Consider the following 18796-nt stretch of genomic DNA (forward strand, 5'->3'; position numbering starts at 1 on the left):
GAAAGTAATCGATAAACAATCTATAACAATAGAAAAGAGTTTTATTTGAGCCAAGCTGAGGACTAGCCCAGAAGCCCGCTTACCAGGTTTCCCCGAGAAACTGCTCCGGATAAGCATGATTTTCGGCACAGTTTTATATTTCGTCAGAACAAAGAACATTAAACAAGTCAGATAACATTTCTTCAAGGTTTTAATAAAGAGAACAGATCAGCACGTAAACAGCGAATCAGTATGGCCTTGGCGCCTGGGAAGGGCTTCTTATCAAAGGAGGACCAGCATTGGCGTCCCAGGAAGAGCGCCATTTAATCTTTTTTTTTTAACATGGACATTCTTTACTTCTGGTCAATGTGTCCTTTTTTTCTAATAATTAAAGCAGATGTACAATGTATGTCTCATAGGCCACAAACAGGCTATTTTAGTTAGCATCAAATTCAAGTTAATTCATATATAAGCCAGAACGACTTCCCTATATCTCAATATGTGAACAGTTTTTTTTTCTTTTTTCTTTTTTTCTTTTCAATCACCCTCCAGTGCCTCCCAGGAGCCGAGGCTGCTGAGGGCTGGACCGGATCCTCAGTAGCTCCCCTTAGGGCCAGCCCCCCCGCCCGCTAGAGGGAGAGCTCAGCTGGGGCTCCAGGGAGTGAGGGAACTCATTCCCCCTGTCCAGGCTGTTGAAAGCTGCCCAGTTGGCCCCTGGAAGGGCACGTGCTCTTCCTGTTTGCATTAAAGAGTCCGTGGAATCAGGACCTTTGATTCATTGGAGCCTCCCATGCCCAGTGGCCGGCCCTCTGTGATGGAGAATGCGCCATCCTCATTCGCATTCACATCCACTTCTCTTTTCCTTCTGTCTCACAATCAAAACATTGCTAAGCGTTTATAGAAACAGTAGATGCTGTTAAAGACCCAATAAATTGCTCAGGGCTTCAGAGAAGGGGGTGGGGGCTCGCTGAGTAGATGGGAGGGTGATTTGCTGCTGCAGAGACGGTGGAGGGATGGAGGCCTCCCAGGAGCAAGGCATCAGGGGCGGAGTGCAGCGGTGGCTCTGGGTCACCCCCCTGGGATATGGGTCAGAGACTTAGGGGCATCGGAGACTTTTCCCTGCCTCTTGCACCCTCACGTACTCACCCTCCCCTGTAGCATCTTCTTGTGGCCATGTTGGCTTCCGCCATTGGAATAGCATGTAGCTGGACCCCCGTCTCCACCTTCCCCTCCCGCCTGCTCCCTGTTCAGCACACCTGCCCTCCTGTTGGAAACCCTTTGCTGACTCCTGTCACCCTGAGTATAAAATCCATCCTCCGTAGCAGGCTTACCAGCCCTTTGCCCTCAGCTGTCGTGCGCTGTGCTCCTGCCACACTTGGGGAGCACCTTCAGGGCTGGGCTGCCCTACACCCTGCAGCTTTGCCCTCGGTGCTCTACTCTGTGCAGCGGAGGAAGGCATGCTATAGGCCTCTTAGTCTGCAGGGAACAAAGGCCACCTCCAGTTTTGTGAGCCTACAAGGGGATGGGTGCGGTACCCAGGGCAGGGCATCTCATGGCATCCAGAGGCCAGGATACAGCCGGCCTTCAGTGGGGGGGGCTCTAGGATGCAGCTTCACATCCCTCTCCCAATCTTGCAGACTGAGCTTTGATCCAGTTTGAACTCCGTTCCAGGTGCAGCTGGTTATTGTTCTGCAGGGAGGAGAGCCGTCCCGCAGAGCTGGGTGTCCCGCTGTTTGTGCGTCCAGGAGCTATGAAAAGGCCTTGGTGTGTGGGAGCTTGGGGCCCACACAGCTTCCAGACTCCAGGTCACGCCCTGTGTCCGATGCCCAGCCCTCTTGGTGAGGATGTGGCTCCCACGGGGTTCTCTTTCCCACCCACAAAAAATACTCAGTGTTGGAAAGTTCCTCATGACAGCTCTCCTGTTTCTGAGCGGCCCTCCTGGTGCTGGTTTGTAGGTGATATCTGGAGAACTTACTGTTGAGGGTGGGCATTTGGTTGGGGTCCCTCGAATGCTAATCCCTTTCCTCCAGAGTGAGGCTTATTCTCAGGGCCCCTCAAATGTCAGCCCCGGGCGCTGTGTGAGATCAGAACCCCAGTGCTCACACACACACCACTCAGGCCGTCACAGCCGGGTGCTCTGCGCTGTTTCCTCACGGCGTGGGGTCACCTGGAGAAAGAGGGGAAGCAGCTGCTGCGCCCAGGGCTGCATGGAGCCCCCCCACCGCCCAAGGGCCTTTCTTTACTTCATTCATGGTAATTCCCAAGTGGAGTGGACTCCCGGTATGATCCCAAGTTTTTATTTTATTTTTTGGGCCCAAGAACTACTCACCACGCCCCTGAGGATGAATGACTATGGACAGCCTTGGATGGAGTCCACAGACCCAGGTTCCCAGGATAAGGGAGGGGGCTGCCATCGGGGGGAGAAACCTCCTCCGTACCCCCTCACTTCCAGGTACGCCATCGAGTCCATTGTTGTTTTTGCTTTAAACATTCAACTATATTTTAAGTAAATTTAAAATGAGCAAAGATACATTTTGTTTCTGTACATACACCTGTGCTCTTGGCTCTCGTGTACATATGCTGGCTTCTAGCTGGTGTTTATTCCTTTAGCCTCAGTAACTTCCGTTAGCATTTCTTGTTCTGCCAATCTGCTGGTGGTAAATTCTCTCAACTATTGCTTGTATGAGACTCTTTTTAATTTGCCTTCACTTTTTGGAAAGATTTTCACTAAGTGTATAATTCTAGGTTGATGGGCATTTTTTCTTCCAGCATGTTAAAGAATATTGTTTTATTATCTTCCAGTCTGCATTGTTTCTGATGAGAGGTTAGCGGTTATAGCTATATTACCTTTGTTTCACTTTATGTAGGCTGTCTATTTTCTCTGGCTGCCTTTAGAATTTTTATAAAAAGTCGCTGGTTTTCGGCAGTTTGCTGTAGCAGTTTCCCTTGTTTGTCCTGCGTGAGGCCAGTTGAACTTATTCAATTTGTGAGTTTCATCAAACTTTAAAATGTTGCAGCCAGGATTTCTTCAAATACTTTTCGTCTGCCTCTTCTTTGGGGTATGTACGTTGACGTGTATGTTAGACAGCCTGCTCTCCCAATGTCAGTGAGGCTGTTGACTTTTTCGGGTTTTATCTCCTCTCCTTGCTTAGGTTTGAGTACTTTCTAAAGCTATGTATTCAAGCTCCCTGGTATATTTTTGCAGTTTCCAAACTGCTCTTAAGCTTATCCTGTGAATTTTTCATTTTAGATGTTATAGTTTTCATCTCTAGAAGTTCCACTGAGTTTTAAAAAAAATTATTTATTTTATTTATTTATTTTTGGCTGCGTTGGGTCTTTGTTGCTGTGCGTGCGTTTTCTCTAGTTGCAGTGAGCGGGCTTCTCATTGCGGTGGCTTCTCTTGCTGTGGAGCATGGGCTCTAGGAGTGCGGGCTTCAGTAGTTGTGGCTCACGGGTTTCAGTAGTTGTGGCTCACGAGCTCTAGAGCACAGGCTCAGTAGCTGTGGTGAACGGGCTTAGTTGCTCCGTGGCATGTGGGATCTTCCTGGACCAGGGATCAAACCCATGTCCGCTGCATCGGCAGGCGGACTCTCAACCACTGCGCCACCAGGGAAGCCCTCCATTGAGTTTTTAATTCTTTTTTTTACCTGCATCTGGAGAAAACACCCTATGGTAAATAGTGGTGTTTCTTGTATTTCTTTACAGCCACACGTCTCTATTTTGTGGATGTACCACAGTTTATTCAATGGTCTCCATGTTGATAGACAACTGGGTTGTTTCCAGTCTTTAGTTACTAAGACTAGGGCTGTAATGCATACCCTTGAATATACAATTTCTCATAGTTTTTGACGGTGTGTCTGAGATAGGTTCTGAGAGGTGGAGGCGTAGGTTCAGATGGTAGGTGCAGGTGTTCTCACCAGGTGCAGCCACGTTTCTTCCCCGGCTGGCACACGGCTCAGATTCTCACCGCCAGTGTGAGCGTGCGTGCTCTTCTGGTGCTCTGCGTTCAGTGTCCAGTGTCAAACAGTCTGACAGGTGAGGTGCTGTTACGTGGTGGGAGTTTTCGTGGGTGTCTCTCTGAAGACGAGAGACGCCTGGCCGTGTTGGAGCAGAGCTGTGGCTGCTCTGAGCCCCATTCTGTGCTGAACTTGGGGTGTTTCCTGAGCCCATTCATCCTGACGCATCGGAGGTGACTCTGCAGGGTTTATTTATCAGCAAAAATAAAACCCTGTGAAGAGAAACTGTGAGAAATGCAGTTGAGGTGCTGCTATGTGGAAACAGCAGGAACAGATCGGAGGCGCCGAATGGGGTGGGTGCCGGCCTCTGGGCCCCTTCTCCCCTGGGGTGGGTTGGCTTGTATTCCTAGGTGTGGTCACAGCTCGCGGAGTGAAGTTGGCCGTGACCAGTCAGTCCTGGACACTGGACTCAGCTTTCAGGTGAGACGTGTAACTCCTCCTAGAGTTACCTTTGGTGAAATCGGGATAATCCGCCTATTGGCGGAGAGTTGAGGAGAGCAGATGTTGGAAACCCGCGGCCCAGAGCCCAGCACGAAGGGCCAGCCAGGTCCTACTAGGTTGTCCTGGCCGCCGGACCATCGTTTGTTGGACGGCTGCCCTGTGAGGCATTGGCCGGCCTGGAGGGAGGGTCAGAAGGGTCTGGCTCTGGGTCCGTGTGGGTTTGCCGTGATGGCTTCAGCAGCTGACATCCCTTGTCTGAGTTCTGGAGGCTGGGGGCCCAAGATCAAGGTCTCTTTGAGGGCCATCTCCTCACTGTGCCCTCATATCTGTCCCTGCCTGTGTCCTAATCTCTTCTTGCAGTGACAGCGCTCGGATTGGATTAGCGCCCTCCCTGGTGACCCCTTTCAGCTTGATTACCTCTTTAAAGACCTTATGTCTGAATTCAGTGACATTCTGGGGTCCTGGGGGTTAGGGCGTCAACATGTAAGTTTGGAGGGAAACAGTTCATCCCATACAGCCCCTCCTCCAACTCCATTGCGAATCCTCCTGGAATGTCACCAAAATCGGCTGTTTCGAGGCTTAGAGGAGATGGCGGGCAGGAGTGTGAGGTCACGGGAAGGGAGGGGTGCACACAAGCGGGTGCAGCGGCTCTCACCCTCTCAGGAGTTGGACGCCCTCTGCTTCTCTCACAGCTGGATTGGCCCTGGCCCCAGGGCGCAGTCCCCACCCCGGGGGCAGCGTGCGCCGTCCTTGCGCGAGCGGGGCTGGTGTGGGTCGTGTCCTGAGGGGCTCGGGAGGCAGACCCGTAGATCCCTCTGCCCCCAGCGAGGTGCTGGTGGTCCGCCCCGCTGTACCCTCATGGACGGACCAGCTTTCCAGGAGGAAGATCAATGTGATGACAGGTTTCAGCCGTAGAGCACTCAGCCCTGTCATCATCTCACAGATAGCTGGGCGAACCTTCCTGCAGAGCTTCTAATATGACTCCGTGTCGGTACTGGAAACGTGTTTTTGAACAAATAATAGATTCTCTTCTCTGGAACATGCGGGGAGCCAAACAGCTTTTGAAGGCCCCAAACCTTCAGGAAATAGCCCTTCGTGGCAGGAAGAGGCCAATTTGACATGGCCACGTCTGGAGCTCTGTCCTGCTTCCCTTGTGCTCTGATGTTTCTGTCTGAGCTCCAGCCCTGGGCCCTGATTGTTGCTATAACAACCCCGCCCAGGACTGAGAGCAAAATCGACAGCCCTGGATCTTCCACGTGGAGACCCCACTGCGAGGGTGCAGATCCCTCCCAGAGGGCACGGAGTCTCTGCACACCTGCCGCAGGTGCGCACAGGGAGCTGGGGCTGAGTCCAGAGAGGCTGCCCCAGCGCAGGGCGAGGGCCAGGCGGGAGCGAGGGAGCCTTTTAGCAGCGGGAGTGGGATGGGCACAGAGAGGCCGGGCCCCGTGCTCAAGACCTGGACGGCTGGGGCCGGTCTCCTGGGGGTGGGTGGCGTCCCGCACAGTGTCCCCGCCCGGCCTCTCCCGCTGACATCGTCTCGGGCCTGGCCTTGCTTACACTGAGCTCGTTAGAGCTGTGAGCAGGGCTTTCTTCCAGGCTGGACTGGTCAGCCCAGCACTCACATCTCATCGCAGAGTGAGCACAGCCCTCGCTCGGTGGACCTTGGGTCCCAAATGTCTCCAGTGACGTCAGCTGCTCAGGCAAACTCCGTGCGGTTCACCGTGGCGGGGGGTTGGGCAGAAACGTTAACTGCAAGCCCTCCGTACGGCGTCCAGCACTCAGAGAACAGGAGACGATCTGCTCACGAAATAACTACATTTCTGTCTGAACAGAGTGCGTCTGTGAGATGCTGTCCCCGGGAGAGTCACCCCCGTCACACGTCCACCCGAGCTGGTGCACAGCCATGTGACCTCAGGTGGGCCCTGGGCCTCCCCAGTCGCCCGTTCTGTCTGGGGTGCGTGGGTGAGGAGGGATCCCGTGACTCAGGGAGCCTTCCTTGCTGTCTGCGGCCGTACATCTCCTGGTGGGCTTCCGAGACCACTCCCTTCAGCTACTCCCAGCTGGACACGTCCCCAGGGAGCTCTGGGTCATGCTCCTCTGGCCACCAGGTAGTCTTGTTCTAAACGGTTAGCTTTCTCTTCCTTCACATCTTTTCTCAACGTCTCTCTTTCCAGCCTGAGTTAAGATCTGAGGTTTTCCAGTTCTTCACTGGTGGCCTCCAGTTTTCACGTCTCTGTTGATTTGATCTCGAGTTTTGCTTCCCTTTAAGCTGACTCAGGGCCCCTCCTATAAGTGTATAAGCTAGTATAGTATAGTATAGTATAAGCTATAAGTGTCTCAGAATTTGCTGTCTTTTCTCCAGAAGAGCAGAAGCTCCATTGGCCAGTCCCTTGTCCCCACCTGAATTAACTAAAACTCTGACCGGGACCGTACACACCACCATCTCCAGGACCAGCGTGAGGCAGACACTGAGGCTGTCAGCCGACGTCCAGGGCCCGGCCTGTGCGGCGGAGGGTTTGCCCTGCCCAGGTGAGGCCTGGCCCTTTGCCCCCGACTCCAAGGCCCTGGAATGTCTGGCCTGATGCGAGCATCCTTGCTTCCCTGGCCCAGGGAACATGACTCAGGTCAGCCACGCCATGTGGTCACACCAAATAAAACCCTGGACTCAAGGGCTCAGGCTGGGCTCCCTGGCCGTCGCCCCCCGGGCGTGTTGTCACCGTCCAGGACTCCTCGGAGGGAGGGTGCCCGGGCTCCCCTGGGCCCTGCCTTTGTGTCTTCCCCCTGCACACCCCTCCCCCGCCGGCTGGCTGTAATCTGGGCGCTTGGCTGTCATAAGTCATAAGTCAGTTTTGCTGAGCTGAGTCCTAGTGAGTCATTGAACCTCAGGGTGGTCTCGGGACCCTCGCACTGCACAGCCAGCAGCTGCAGAACATCACCCGGCACCGCCAGCACCGGGACACAGAGCAGACCTGGGGCGGGGCCGGTGGGGGGGGACTTGCAGCAAGAGGGTGCCTCCTGCCTCCCTCCCTCCCTCCCCCTCCCCCGCACAGGGATGATGTCACATGACCTGGGGGCAGGGCGGGCTGCCTGGGGGGGGGGGGGGGGGGGGGCAAGACTCTGGCAGATGTGGTGCTGTGGACGTCTAATGCCCCGCAGCTCAGGGTTCACCTGCAGAGAGAGGTGCTGAGAAGGACGGGGAGATGGCCTCAGGGGTCCCTGGGGAGGCCCTCGCAGTCCCTCGGAGCGGGGCACAGCCCTGGCCACGGCTGCATCCTCCCGGGCCCCTGGCGACGGTGGGTGTGCTGTCACCCCAGGCTGCCGTGCGGTCCCCGACATGCACACCCGAAGGAGGATGCCAGCACTGGCGAGTCCCGGGGCTGGGGGAGCGGACCGGCAGGGGCGGGTGGCCAGCAGGGCAACTGCAGGTGCCAGTCAGGGCTGGCGGGGTGCCGCCATGTAGGGAGCCGCAGAGGCCAAAGCTCTGGGGATCCGCCGAGCAGGGCTGCAGAGCACAGGGCGCGGAGGCCTCCGCCGAGCAGGGCTGCAGAGCACAGGGCGCGGAGGCCTCCGCCGAGCAGGGCTGCAGAGCACAGGGCGCGGAGGCCTCCGCCGAGCAGGGCTGCAGAGCACAGGGCGCGGAGGCCTCCGCCGAGCAGGGCTGCAGAGCACAGGGCGCGGAGGCCTCCGCGGAGCAGGGCCGCGCATGTGCAGCAGACGGAGAGGGCAGGGCGCCCTCCAGGACCCCATTCTCACCAGGCACGGGGGCTCGGGGGCCCGCGGTCTCAGGTGGCAATAGGAGCGGGCGGATGGGAGCTCCTTACGGGTTTGGGAGGTGGGTGACGTCGGGGGCACAGTTGCCGCCGGGTTTGGGCGTGTTTGGAGCTTTGAGTGCAGTGCGGCTGGCCTGTCAGGTGACGGAGGGCCGGCTGCGTGGAAGGAGGGGCTCAGGCCCAAAACGTGGGGTCTGCGTTGGGGGAAGGGGGCGTGACAGCAGCCCGACCAATGGCTGGGGTGGCAGTGATGGGGTGAATGACCCCAGAGGACTGGAAAGACAGCCAGAGAGAGGAGGCCACATGGGGCGAGGTGGGTGGAAGGTGACGGCTCCGGGGACAGGAGGTCGAGACCAAGCAGTCTGGATGTGGAAGGTCCTGAGGCCGAGGGAGGAGAGCAGAGGGAAGAGAAGGACACGGGGAGTTGGCAGAGAAGGCCGGCCGCTCAGCGCCGCGAGGAGACTGCCATCCTGGGGTGCAATGCGGCCAGGACCTGCAGTCACCCCGCAGGGGATTGGGGGGGAGTCAGGGAGGGAGGGGCGGAGTCTGGCAGGGTAGGGGCTGGGATTATCTACCCAGGGGAAGGCAGGGTCCATTCATCGCCCTTCAGGGTGGAAGCCCGACTTGCTCCGCCGTCCTGGTCGTCATCTCGGTGAGGAGAGGCCTGAGGAAGACAGACCCTGGGCAAGAATTAACACGTCCAGCCGGCTCTTTCCGCCTCTGTCCAGCGTCAAAGCCGGTGTTAGATGGGCACGTTGGTGACAACCACGGCCTCTGACGGGGGCCAAGGGCTGAAGGAGGCGGCTGGGCCTCGCGCACAGGCAGGTGCTGCACGGTGGTGCCGCGTGGCCATGGGTCCAGGCAGCCAGTTACGTAGATTCCCCCACCGCCTTTGTCACTCTCCTCCCTCTGTCTTCCCCTGTGACCCGGTGCCCCCTGCCGGGGGGGACCAGGCCCAAGGGCTGCGCTGGACGCTGTGGGCCTTTGGCTGGTGGCCCCATGCCTGGTCGTTAGGGTGCCCTGGCCCTGTGTGAGCGGTTCGCAAGGTCTTGCCGGACACCCGGTGGAAAGCTTGAGCCCAGATTCTGATTATTTACATATAAACACATAATTTTTGCATGTTTTTAACAAGTCTGATCTTTCTAGGAATTTGCAATAAGGTGGTCGGGGAGGACGGTGCTCGGCTCTGTGGAGAACAAGCAGGTAGTGGCCGTCACTCTGGACAACAGGGCACTCGTGTCACCTGCCCTCCCCGCGGCTGCAGTCCCACAGCACCACGATGGGGATGCTGGGTCCAATACCTTGCCTTCCAGGGGAGGCATCTGTGCATCTAGGTACCAAAGTACCTGTTTGCACGTGCAAACTTATTCACCCTCTGCTCCTTTATGACAGGCCATTACATTGATCTTTCCGAAATGATACGTACAAGTAGGTAACACTGACCCTGACTTTCATTTCGGCAGAGCAAGAGGCGACGGGAAAATGTTTGTTATAAAAGGCAGGCACCAAGGTCGGCAAGATTGGGACTCACGGACGGCCAGTGAACATCCTCTACGACGGCCGAGGGAATGGTGACCACGGAACGTGTGCCACCCGAGAGGCGACAGCAGCAGAGGACGCCCTGGAGGCCACTCTCGGCCCCTTCTTGTGCCCAGGTGGATGGAGATGAGGGTTTTCGTCATTAATTCTTGAAAATTCTTCTATTGGTCTGAATATTTGAAATTTCAGTTTTTGGACAGCAGACCAGTGGAATAGGAGGTATAGAATCAGATGCACATAGACATTTGGCCTATGGTAAAGGTGGGAGAAGATGGACTTTCGAAAATAATATTCTTGGGACAACTGGGCAGCCATTAGAAAAGGATAAAACGGAATCCTTAGCTCATACTCTACACCAGAATAACCCCCCAAAGGACTAGAGATATAAATACAAAAAAATGAAACGTTAAGTTCTAGAGGAAAACACAGGGGAGAAAAGCCTTTCTAGTTACAGTTTACAATTCAGTAGAACAAATAAAAATCAGTCAGTTTAACCATTTAAAATGAAGTGTACCCAATCAAAATCCCAGCAAGTTATTGTAAGTGAATGTCAAGAAAGTGATTCTCAAATTAACATGGAGAGGAGGGAAAAGACCCAGAACAGCCAAGGCAACATTGAAGGAGAAGGACCGAGTTGGAGGACGGACGACACCCGACTCCAGGACTTACTGTGAAGCTACAGTAACCGAGACTGCGGTGTCGGGGACGGAAAAGACGTATAGATCAACGGACAGAACAGAGCCCAGAAACAGACCCTATAAATGTGGTCACTGACCTTTGACAAGGGAGCAAACACAACGCAACGGAGCAGAGACAGTCTCTTCGACAAATGGTGCTGGGACAAGTGATGTCCACACAGAAGATGAATCGAGACCTCACACCCTTCACAAAATCAACTCAAAATGGATCAGGGACCTAAAATGAAACTACAAAACTATGAAACTCCCAGAGGATAAGACGGGAGAAACCTAGATGACCTCAGGTCTGGAGATGAGTTTTTAGACCCAACAACAAAAGTATGATCTATGAAAGAAAGAATTGATGAGTTGGGATTTGTTGAAACTAATGAAGTGTCTGTGAAAGCTAAGAGAATGAAAAAAGTCACAGATGGGGAGGAAATATTTGCAAAACACGCATCTGATAAAGGACTGTTATCCAACATATGCAAAGAACTCTTTACACTCAGTAATAACAAAACCAGCAACCCCATTTTAAAAATTGGAAAAGATCTGAATATACACCTTGCCAAAGAGGATACACAGATGACAGATTCACATATGAAAAGATGCTTCACATCCTCTGTGCAAGTTAAGCAACAACGAGACACCGTCATGCACCTGTTGATCCAGAACACGACGGCACCGAATGCTCACAAGGACGTGGAGCTACGGGAACCTCCTTCACGCTGGTGGGCACGCAACGTGGTACAGACGCTTCGGAAGACAGTTGGGCAGCTTTGTACAAATGTAAACCTACTCTTACCATACGATCCAGCAATCAGACTTTCTGCTCTTTACCCAAAGGAGGTGAAAACTTATGTCCACACAAAAACGTGCATATGGACGTCTATAGCAGCTTTATTCATAACTGCCAAAGCTTGGAAACCACCAAGGTGTCCTTTAGTAGGTTACGGGGTAAATAAACTGTGGTACATCAGACACTGAAAAGAAGTGAGCTATGAAGCTGTGAAGAGACACTGGGGAACCTTAAATACATATGATCGAGTGAAGGAAGCCAATCTGAAAAGGCTACAGACGGTGTGATTCCAAATGTACGATATTCTGGAAAAGATAAACCTACAGATACAGTGAAAGCATCAGGGGTCACCAGGGCTGTGGGGAGCGATGAGCAGACAGAGCGCAGAGGACTTCCAGGGCGGGGGATGCTCTGTGCGACACTGTAATGATGGAAGCACTGATCTAGCCGTCGGGGTTGAGGACGGCCAGCCTCGGGTGAATCGGCCTCGTCTTCTCACTTAAGGGCGTGGAGTTCCCACACATGGAATAATATCATATCGTTAGAAAGAAAGAAACGGGCAACCGCTGGGAATTCCCTGGCTGTCCAGTGGTTAGGACTGCGCGCTTCCACTGCAGGACTGCGGGGGACATGGGTTCGATCCCTGGCCAGGGAACTAAGATCCCGCATGCTGCGTGCTGTGGCCAAAAGAAAAAAAGAAAAAAAAAAAAAGAAACAGGCGATGGGAACAAGCGCCTGGGGCTGCCCAGCGAGCTCGCAAACTGCAGGGTCTAAAGCGACAGGGGTTTATTGTCTCTTGTCTGGGAGCAGGTGCCAGACGGTGGTTCCCGCTGAGGCCTGGGGAGAACCTGCCCCGCTCTGGCAGCTCGGGGCTGGGTCCCTGGGCAGGGGCCACCCTCCTGTTCCCGCGGCTCCCCTCTGCATGCCCGCCCTCTTCTTACGGGACGCCCGTGCTGGACTGGGCCCGCGCCACCCGGTACAGCCTCGTCCTGGCCACCCACTTCTGCGGAGACCCTACGTCAAATAAGGGCCTGTTCTGGGTCTGGGTGGACATGAACTTGGGGAGGTGCCATTGCACGCGGGCACAGCCGTAGGACAAAGCGGCGGTGACGTAACCATGCAAGTCGAAGCCTTCGAGCACAGCGCTCACACTGTGTGTCAGTGAGGTATACGCCAAGGACAAAGGAACATCGTTTACTTCAGGGTCACGTTCTAACTGTTTGTTTGGAAATGACTTTGGACTCATAAAAAAGCAAAACCGCACAGGGTGTTCCGGCATGTCCTGCAGCTGCACCCCCGGAGCCAACGACTCCATCGCCACCATGCCCCGCTCACGGTGGGGAAGGGAACACCGACCCAGCTCCGTGAGCACTGTTGACACCGGTGCAACGTGGCCTCATCTGAGCAGGACCCACCGCAGGACGTGCATGGCGTTTAGTCACCATGTCTCCTGGGTCTCCTCCAAGGAGACCTCATTCTTGGACGTTTGGGGGACACTGGCCCAGGCTAGGCCTGTCAGCTGGGACTCGTCTGCTGCTGCCTTGCGGCCACGCTGAGGATGCGCCCCTGGGTAGGAACCCACAGGGGCGGCACTGGGCCCTTCTGGGGGCCTCTTGTCCGCGTGTGCGCGGCAGGTGGTCTGCTCCACCGTGAACTTGCTGCGTCTCCGTTCGCTGTCTCATGGGGAGACTATCTCACGTCTCATCATAATTTCCCACCAATTTTTACATCCCTAGATGCTTCTGGCCTAACACAGTGATCACTGTGGTGTTTGCTGAGTGGCCGTTCTGAGCCCATTGGCCCTTCTGCGTTTATGAACCGTAATTCGGCTTCTCCTCCTTATCTGGGCATTTGTTTTCCTAGCTGGTGTGATGGACTACACATCTGTGTGCCCCAAATCCGTATGTTGAAGCCCTGACCCCCAGTGGGAAGTATGGGGAGGTGGGCCTTGGAGGTGATTAGGTTCAGACGAGCCCACGCAGGTGGGGCCCGTGGTGGGACTGGTGTCTGTGTCTACTGCGTGAGGACCCTGCCAGCCCCGTGGCCTGGGGCCTCCAGCCTCCGGGGCCGTGAGAAATCTGCCTGCTGTTTAAACACCCATCTGTGGTGTTTGTCAGGGCAGCCTGGGCTGAGGCAGGAGTCTGTAACCCGTCACTGTCATTATTGTTATTCTTTGGTCAGCTCGTCCCAGGTTTGGCCTTCGGGAGCCCTTCGGGGTGGCTCTGTCCTTCCCATGGGCCCCCCATTGTGGCCCCGAAGGACACACCAGGCTCACTGGCGCCTTCTGGGCCTGAGCTCTGGAATCGGCGGTTTCTCCAGGGCGCCCTGATGCCTCTGGCGGGAGAAGGATCTTCGGAACTGCGGTCTGGGCTCAGAGTGGGCTCCATGCCCACCTGGGCGCTGCGGCGTCTGAGACCGGAGCTCAGAACATGCTTCCACACACACGTGTGCCCAGGTCTCCGCCCGCCTGCCTGGCCGTGCGTGTCTACACCCATATCTGTGTCACAGTCCTGAGCGCGTGCGGACTCCCATGTGGGGCGGCAGCCCCCCTCCCCCTTCCCCTGCTGACCTGCGGCTCCTTCCTCCAGCCCAGACTCGCATTATCCAGGGCCTCGTGCTTGGAGGGTTTGCGGCTCTGCTGTTGCCGTCCTGAAATTCTGAGCGAGTTTTGAGCAAGGGCCCCGCGTTCTCATTTTGAACAGAACTTGCAAACTGTGCAGCCGTTCTGATTACCTACGCGTTTGCCTGCTTGCCTAATTCTAGAATAAATACAGAGCAATTTCAGGATGGCTCACTCATCTCTGTGCAAAACAAACGCCCTAACTAGGGCACAGCTCTACGCCTGACGGTTCTCAGTCAAAACACCGTCTTCCAGTGACCGGGCTGGGCTGGGTCAGGTGTCCATCTGTCCACCCACACAGGCTGGGCTGGCACACCCTAGGTCCGGCGGACGGTTGGCCGGCCCAGTGAGGGGGGCTGAGGGAGGAGGGGCATGCAGGGCTGGAGAGGGAGGGGCGTGGGGACACTCAGGCCTGGGCCAGGGAAGGGCCGGCCCCCGTCTGGCTGGACGGGAGCCCGAGCTGGGCACCAGGCCGGTGGCCGGGCCTGGCATGTTTGTGCGTTATCTGCACCTGGCCACCCAGCTCATTCGGTTTTAGTTAAAGTAACCTCACGAGTGAGGCAACGGCTTAGCATCACTCCCATGAGAAACGGGGAGGATGACGGGGGCAGTGCCCAACGGCGGAGCAGCCCCTCCTGTGTGGGGCGAGCGGTCAGCAACCCGGCCAGGGGTCAGGAGTGACCATCTGGACGGCCAGCCCTGGTGGCGGCTCTGCAGGGGCACTCGCGGCCAGCCCTGGCGGCGGCTCTGCAGAGGCACTCGCGTCCGCTGTGGCTGCTGAGCCTGGCCTGGCGCCGTGGGTGGGATCTGTAGCTTCGTGGGCCCCCTTCCTCGTTAGCACATCCTGTGCAGACTCACATCTCGGGACACGCCTACTTTGTGGAGCATGTGGACATGCGACTGGCCCTCCGGCTTCCGGCGGGGCACAGGGAGCAGTGGGGAGCCCCTCGCAGGGTGGCAGAAAGGGAGGTGCCGAGCACAGCCCCGATGCGGCCTCAGGGGAGCACCGGCTGGACTGGGTGCAGAGGGCAGCGCCTCTGGTGCTCCCAGCACCCGCTCCTCGGCTGCCCCGGCCTGGCCCGGATTGCTGGGACACCTGGAGGGCTGGCCACGCCTCCCTCGCCTTCAGCGACCCCTGCTTTCCCCCGGATCTCACCGTCCAGTGACTGTCGTGCATCCCTGGGGCTCCTCTCTGGCTTCTGCCCCCCGAGTCACTTGGGGAAGAGATCCAGGCACCTTCCACCCCCAGCCCGGCACCACGATGGTGTGTGTGGGTGAGTGCACACGCGTACCCCACACGCGTGCACATGCTCACATGAGCACACATCTACACACACGTGCACACTCACGCGTGCACTGGCACGAGTACACCTACATCACTCCCTTGAGCGTGTGACGTGCTTTCTCGACCACGACACCGGTGAGGTTGGTGGGAATCCTCTTTTCCCTGGGCCATCGTGCGCTTTCCAGGATGGGCAGCGGGTGGGACTTGGGGTCCCGGGCAGCGTTAGATGGGGACCGCCAGCACAGGGCACACACAGCTGGCATCCGTCGGCACGTGAGGTTTTGGGGTCCGGCACCCAGGCTCTGTCCTGCAGCCGTCGCTCAGGAAGAGGCTGGCGGTCTGGCTCCAGAACCCTGGCTCTGCCCGCTGTGGAAGGCATTGGGGCTGTCTCGGCACCCAGGTGCCTCCTCCGTCCTGGGCTGGACATCGAGGTGTGGATCAGTCGTGTGCATCTGTTTCCTGGTGGGCACTCGCGGCGTCAGTGGGCTGGACATCGAGGTGTGGATCAGTCGTGTGCATCTGTTTCCTGGTGGGCACTCGCGGCGTCAGACAGGAAGCAGTCTACTCCTCAGCCCCAGGGCATGCGTGACCTGTGTCTAAGTAACTGAACAAAAAGTCTCCGGAAACAATTCTTACCCTTGTAACATACAGCGCACGTGGCGTTTTCTAATTCATTAAAAGAAAGAGTTGCTACCCTTGTGTTGGATCCTCCATCCACTGATGGTTATGACCTGCAGGCCGGGAAGCACGGCCCTCGCCCCTCCCACCCCCGTCTGTGTGTTTCTGGTGGGGCTCACAGAGCGGCAGGGAGGGGCTGTGCCGGCCACACCCGCCCACGTCAGCCCCCGAGCGGGGCCTCAGCCCTCTCCTCTCCCGCGTCCCCATGAGCTCGTCAGATCATTGCAGCTGCCACTGAAGCATCTCTTCTGCATCCCGCCTGCCGTGCTGGGACCCTGGGGCTCTGGGGCCTCTTAGCACATCAGCGTCAGTGCATTTGCTGTGTTTGTTAGGCTGAGAGTCTCCCCGGTGAGCTGTGGACCCCAGGACGTGGCCAGGCCTGTCTGGGGCTCCGTTGTCTCTGCAGCACCTCCCAGGTGCTTGGCACTAGTAGGATGTCATGTGTGTTCACTGGACAGAAAGATGAGGGAGGGGAGGTGTGAGTGTCCCGGGGCTGCCATAACCCCTGTTCAGCGGCCGGAAGTCAGAGGTCAAGGTGTCAGTGGGGCTGGTTCCTTCTAAGGCCGAGGGAGAACCTGGTCCAGGCCCCCTCCAGCTTCTCTGCTCTGCTGGCGTCCTTGGCGCCCTGGACCTGTAGAAGCGTCACCCCATCTCTGCCCCATCTTCACATGGCGTCTCCCGGGAACGTGTCTATCTCCGAATGTCCTGTTTCTACAAGGACGCCAGTCCTACTGGATCAGGGCCTGGTCCTGCAGTGTGACCTCATCTTAACCAAATCTATTCACAAAGACCCCATTTCTAACAAGGTCACACTCCCAGGTACTGGGGGTTAGGACTTCAACACGAATCTGGGGGCACAAGGGCAGCCCTAACTGGACAAGAAGTGTGGTGGAGTCCTGGAAATCCCGGGGGCCGGCGTCCAGGCTGCGGGCCCCAGCTCTCCCTCAGGGCCTCTGTTTCTTCAGCCCCAACTCAACGCGTCCACAGTGAGTGCCGAGTCCTCCTGGCCAGGGGCTCACGTGCACGCAGGACCCAGCTGGCTCCCAAACCCGAATGCAGGAAGGGCGGTGGGCCGTCGAGGGGCCCCTCGAACGCTTTGCCCGCCTGTCCCAGCCCTGCGGGACTCGGAGCCCTCCTGGCCTCCCCTGAGCTACGGGGGCCTCACGCCCTGGCCTGCTCAGCCACTGGTCTGCCAGTCTGTCGACTGCTGCCGTGACGGGAGGCTGTGGGCCGGGCAGGAGAGGGTCTCGGGCCGCGGCCCGTCTGAGGCCCGACGGGGAAGGACTCTGTCTAAGCCCCCAGGCTGCTCTCGTGGCCGCGGGCCGGACTCGGTTTTGCTGAATGCTGGCCGGAGGCTACTCCCGCTGCCCCCGGGACCTGGCCGTCTGCGTCCTCATCACGGAGGAGACTCCAGTAAAGCGGGTGCGGCCTCCGCGGTTTGTCCCTTCATTTCTGCTGCGTCCTGTCAGTTAGATGGGAGCTGCAGGCTGGGCGGCGGGGGCAGGGCACCCGAGGGCGTGAGCTCTGGGAGGCGGGGCAGCCAGACCCCTGGGAGCAGAGGAGGCCTGCGGCATGGGGCAGGGGAGAGGCCACGGGGAAAGGGTCACACGGCCCCATTCGGACTCGTTTCCTCCAATGGCGACTGGAGACAGGGTCGATGGCGGGGCCTGGGGCACCTGTGGCTGAGACGGGAGGTGTCCCCGGAGGGCAAACAGCTCTGTGGGGTGGAGGTGGAGGCGGAGGCTTGGGTGCGTGAGCCACACCCTCCCGGGGCGGGGATGGCAGAGAAGATGCCCCAGCGAGGCCAGTGCACACGTGCATCTGCGTCTGGTCGACATGAGTAGGATGGAGAAGCCGCCCAGGGACCCAAGGGGCCGGACGGTGGTCGGCCGGACGCTCAGCGACTGGCAGGGCGTTTGCGGGCGGGGGCGGGGAGAGGGGGCGTTCCCAGCGCCCCTCCCCGCCTGCCCTGTTTGCGCCGGGTCGCGGGCGACGGGCCTGTGGGAGGGGTCTTGGACTCGGCTGAGGCTCTAATCTCCCTCGTGCTCCCTGGAATCTCCCAGCCCTGCCTGGGAGCTTGAATCTCATTTTGTGCCATTTTAGTTTCAAAGCATTTTTTTCATTTTTGGTGAAAGTCTGTTGTTTTGCTAAAACAAGGAAGAGTTTCCTGATATGAGCCCAAACGCAGGGATGTGTTTTTCCATCAGAGAAGAGAAGGTCTAAGACTTTCCCAGCAGAAGAGCCTCAGCACAGAGAGCAGGTGTTTAAAGGCTGAATTCTAGACCTGGACCCAGAGACGTCACAGGGCAGCGCAGGGCTGGAGACCTCGGCCAGGCCCTCCCATCTCACCCGGAGTCACACCCATCAGTGGTGCAAGGGGATGGGGGCTTGGAGGAGGGGGTGTGAGCACTGCACTCGGTCTGCTGAGTGTAACGGGCCCTGCATCTACAAGGTTCTCAGAGCGGGGCCCACGGGAGGGGGGGGGGGTGCCTTGGACCCTTGGGCGCCCATCCTCGCTGGCGTTATCCACTCCCTCCTTCCTGCCCAAGAGGCACTTCCTTCCCGGTCCTCGTTGGCTGCTACGGACACTTCACTGCACGGGCAGAGCGTCTCCCGGCCAAGGCTGCGCCCACATCTCCAAAGCCCTGGCCCCTGTATCCACGTGGGCACCGTGGATGCCTGCAGGGAGGCGTACCCGGGCCACGCCCACAGGGGGCGCGTCAGAGTGACGGGCGTCCCAACGCGCGCACAAGGTAATGGTGCTGTGGTCAGAGAGCGAAGGAACGGACAGCTTAGGGGTTCAAATAAATTTGCATTTCCAAAGTCAGATAGAGCCATAAAAGCAAACCATTAGCTGGATTAAAAACAACTTTTGTACATGCCAGCCGTAACCAGGAAGCATATTAGAAAACGTCAGCTCTCTGTCTGAGATACCGCTCAGAGCAGACGGAAACACCACCAGCCACACTCACCCAGGACTTCTCAGCACTTC

The sequence above is a fragment of the Tursiops truncatus genome, chromosome 3 (genome assembly GCF_011762595.2).
Source record: "Tursiops truncatus isolate mTurTru1 chromosome 3, mTurTru1.mat.Y, whole genome shotgun sequence".
Taxonomy (NCBI): Eukaryota; Metazoa; Chordata; class Mammalia; order Artiodactyla; family Delphinidae; genus Tursiops; species Tursiops truncatus.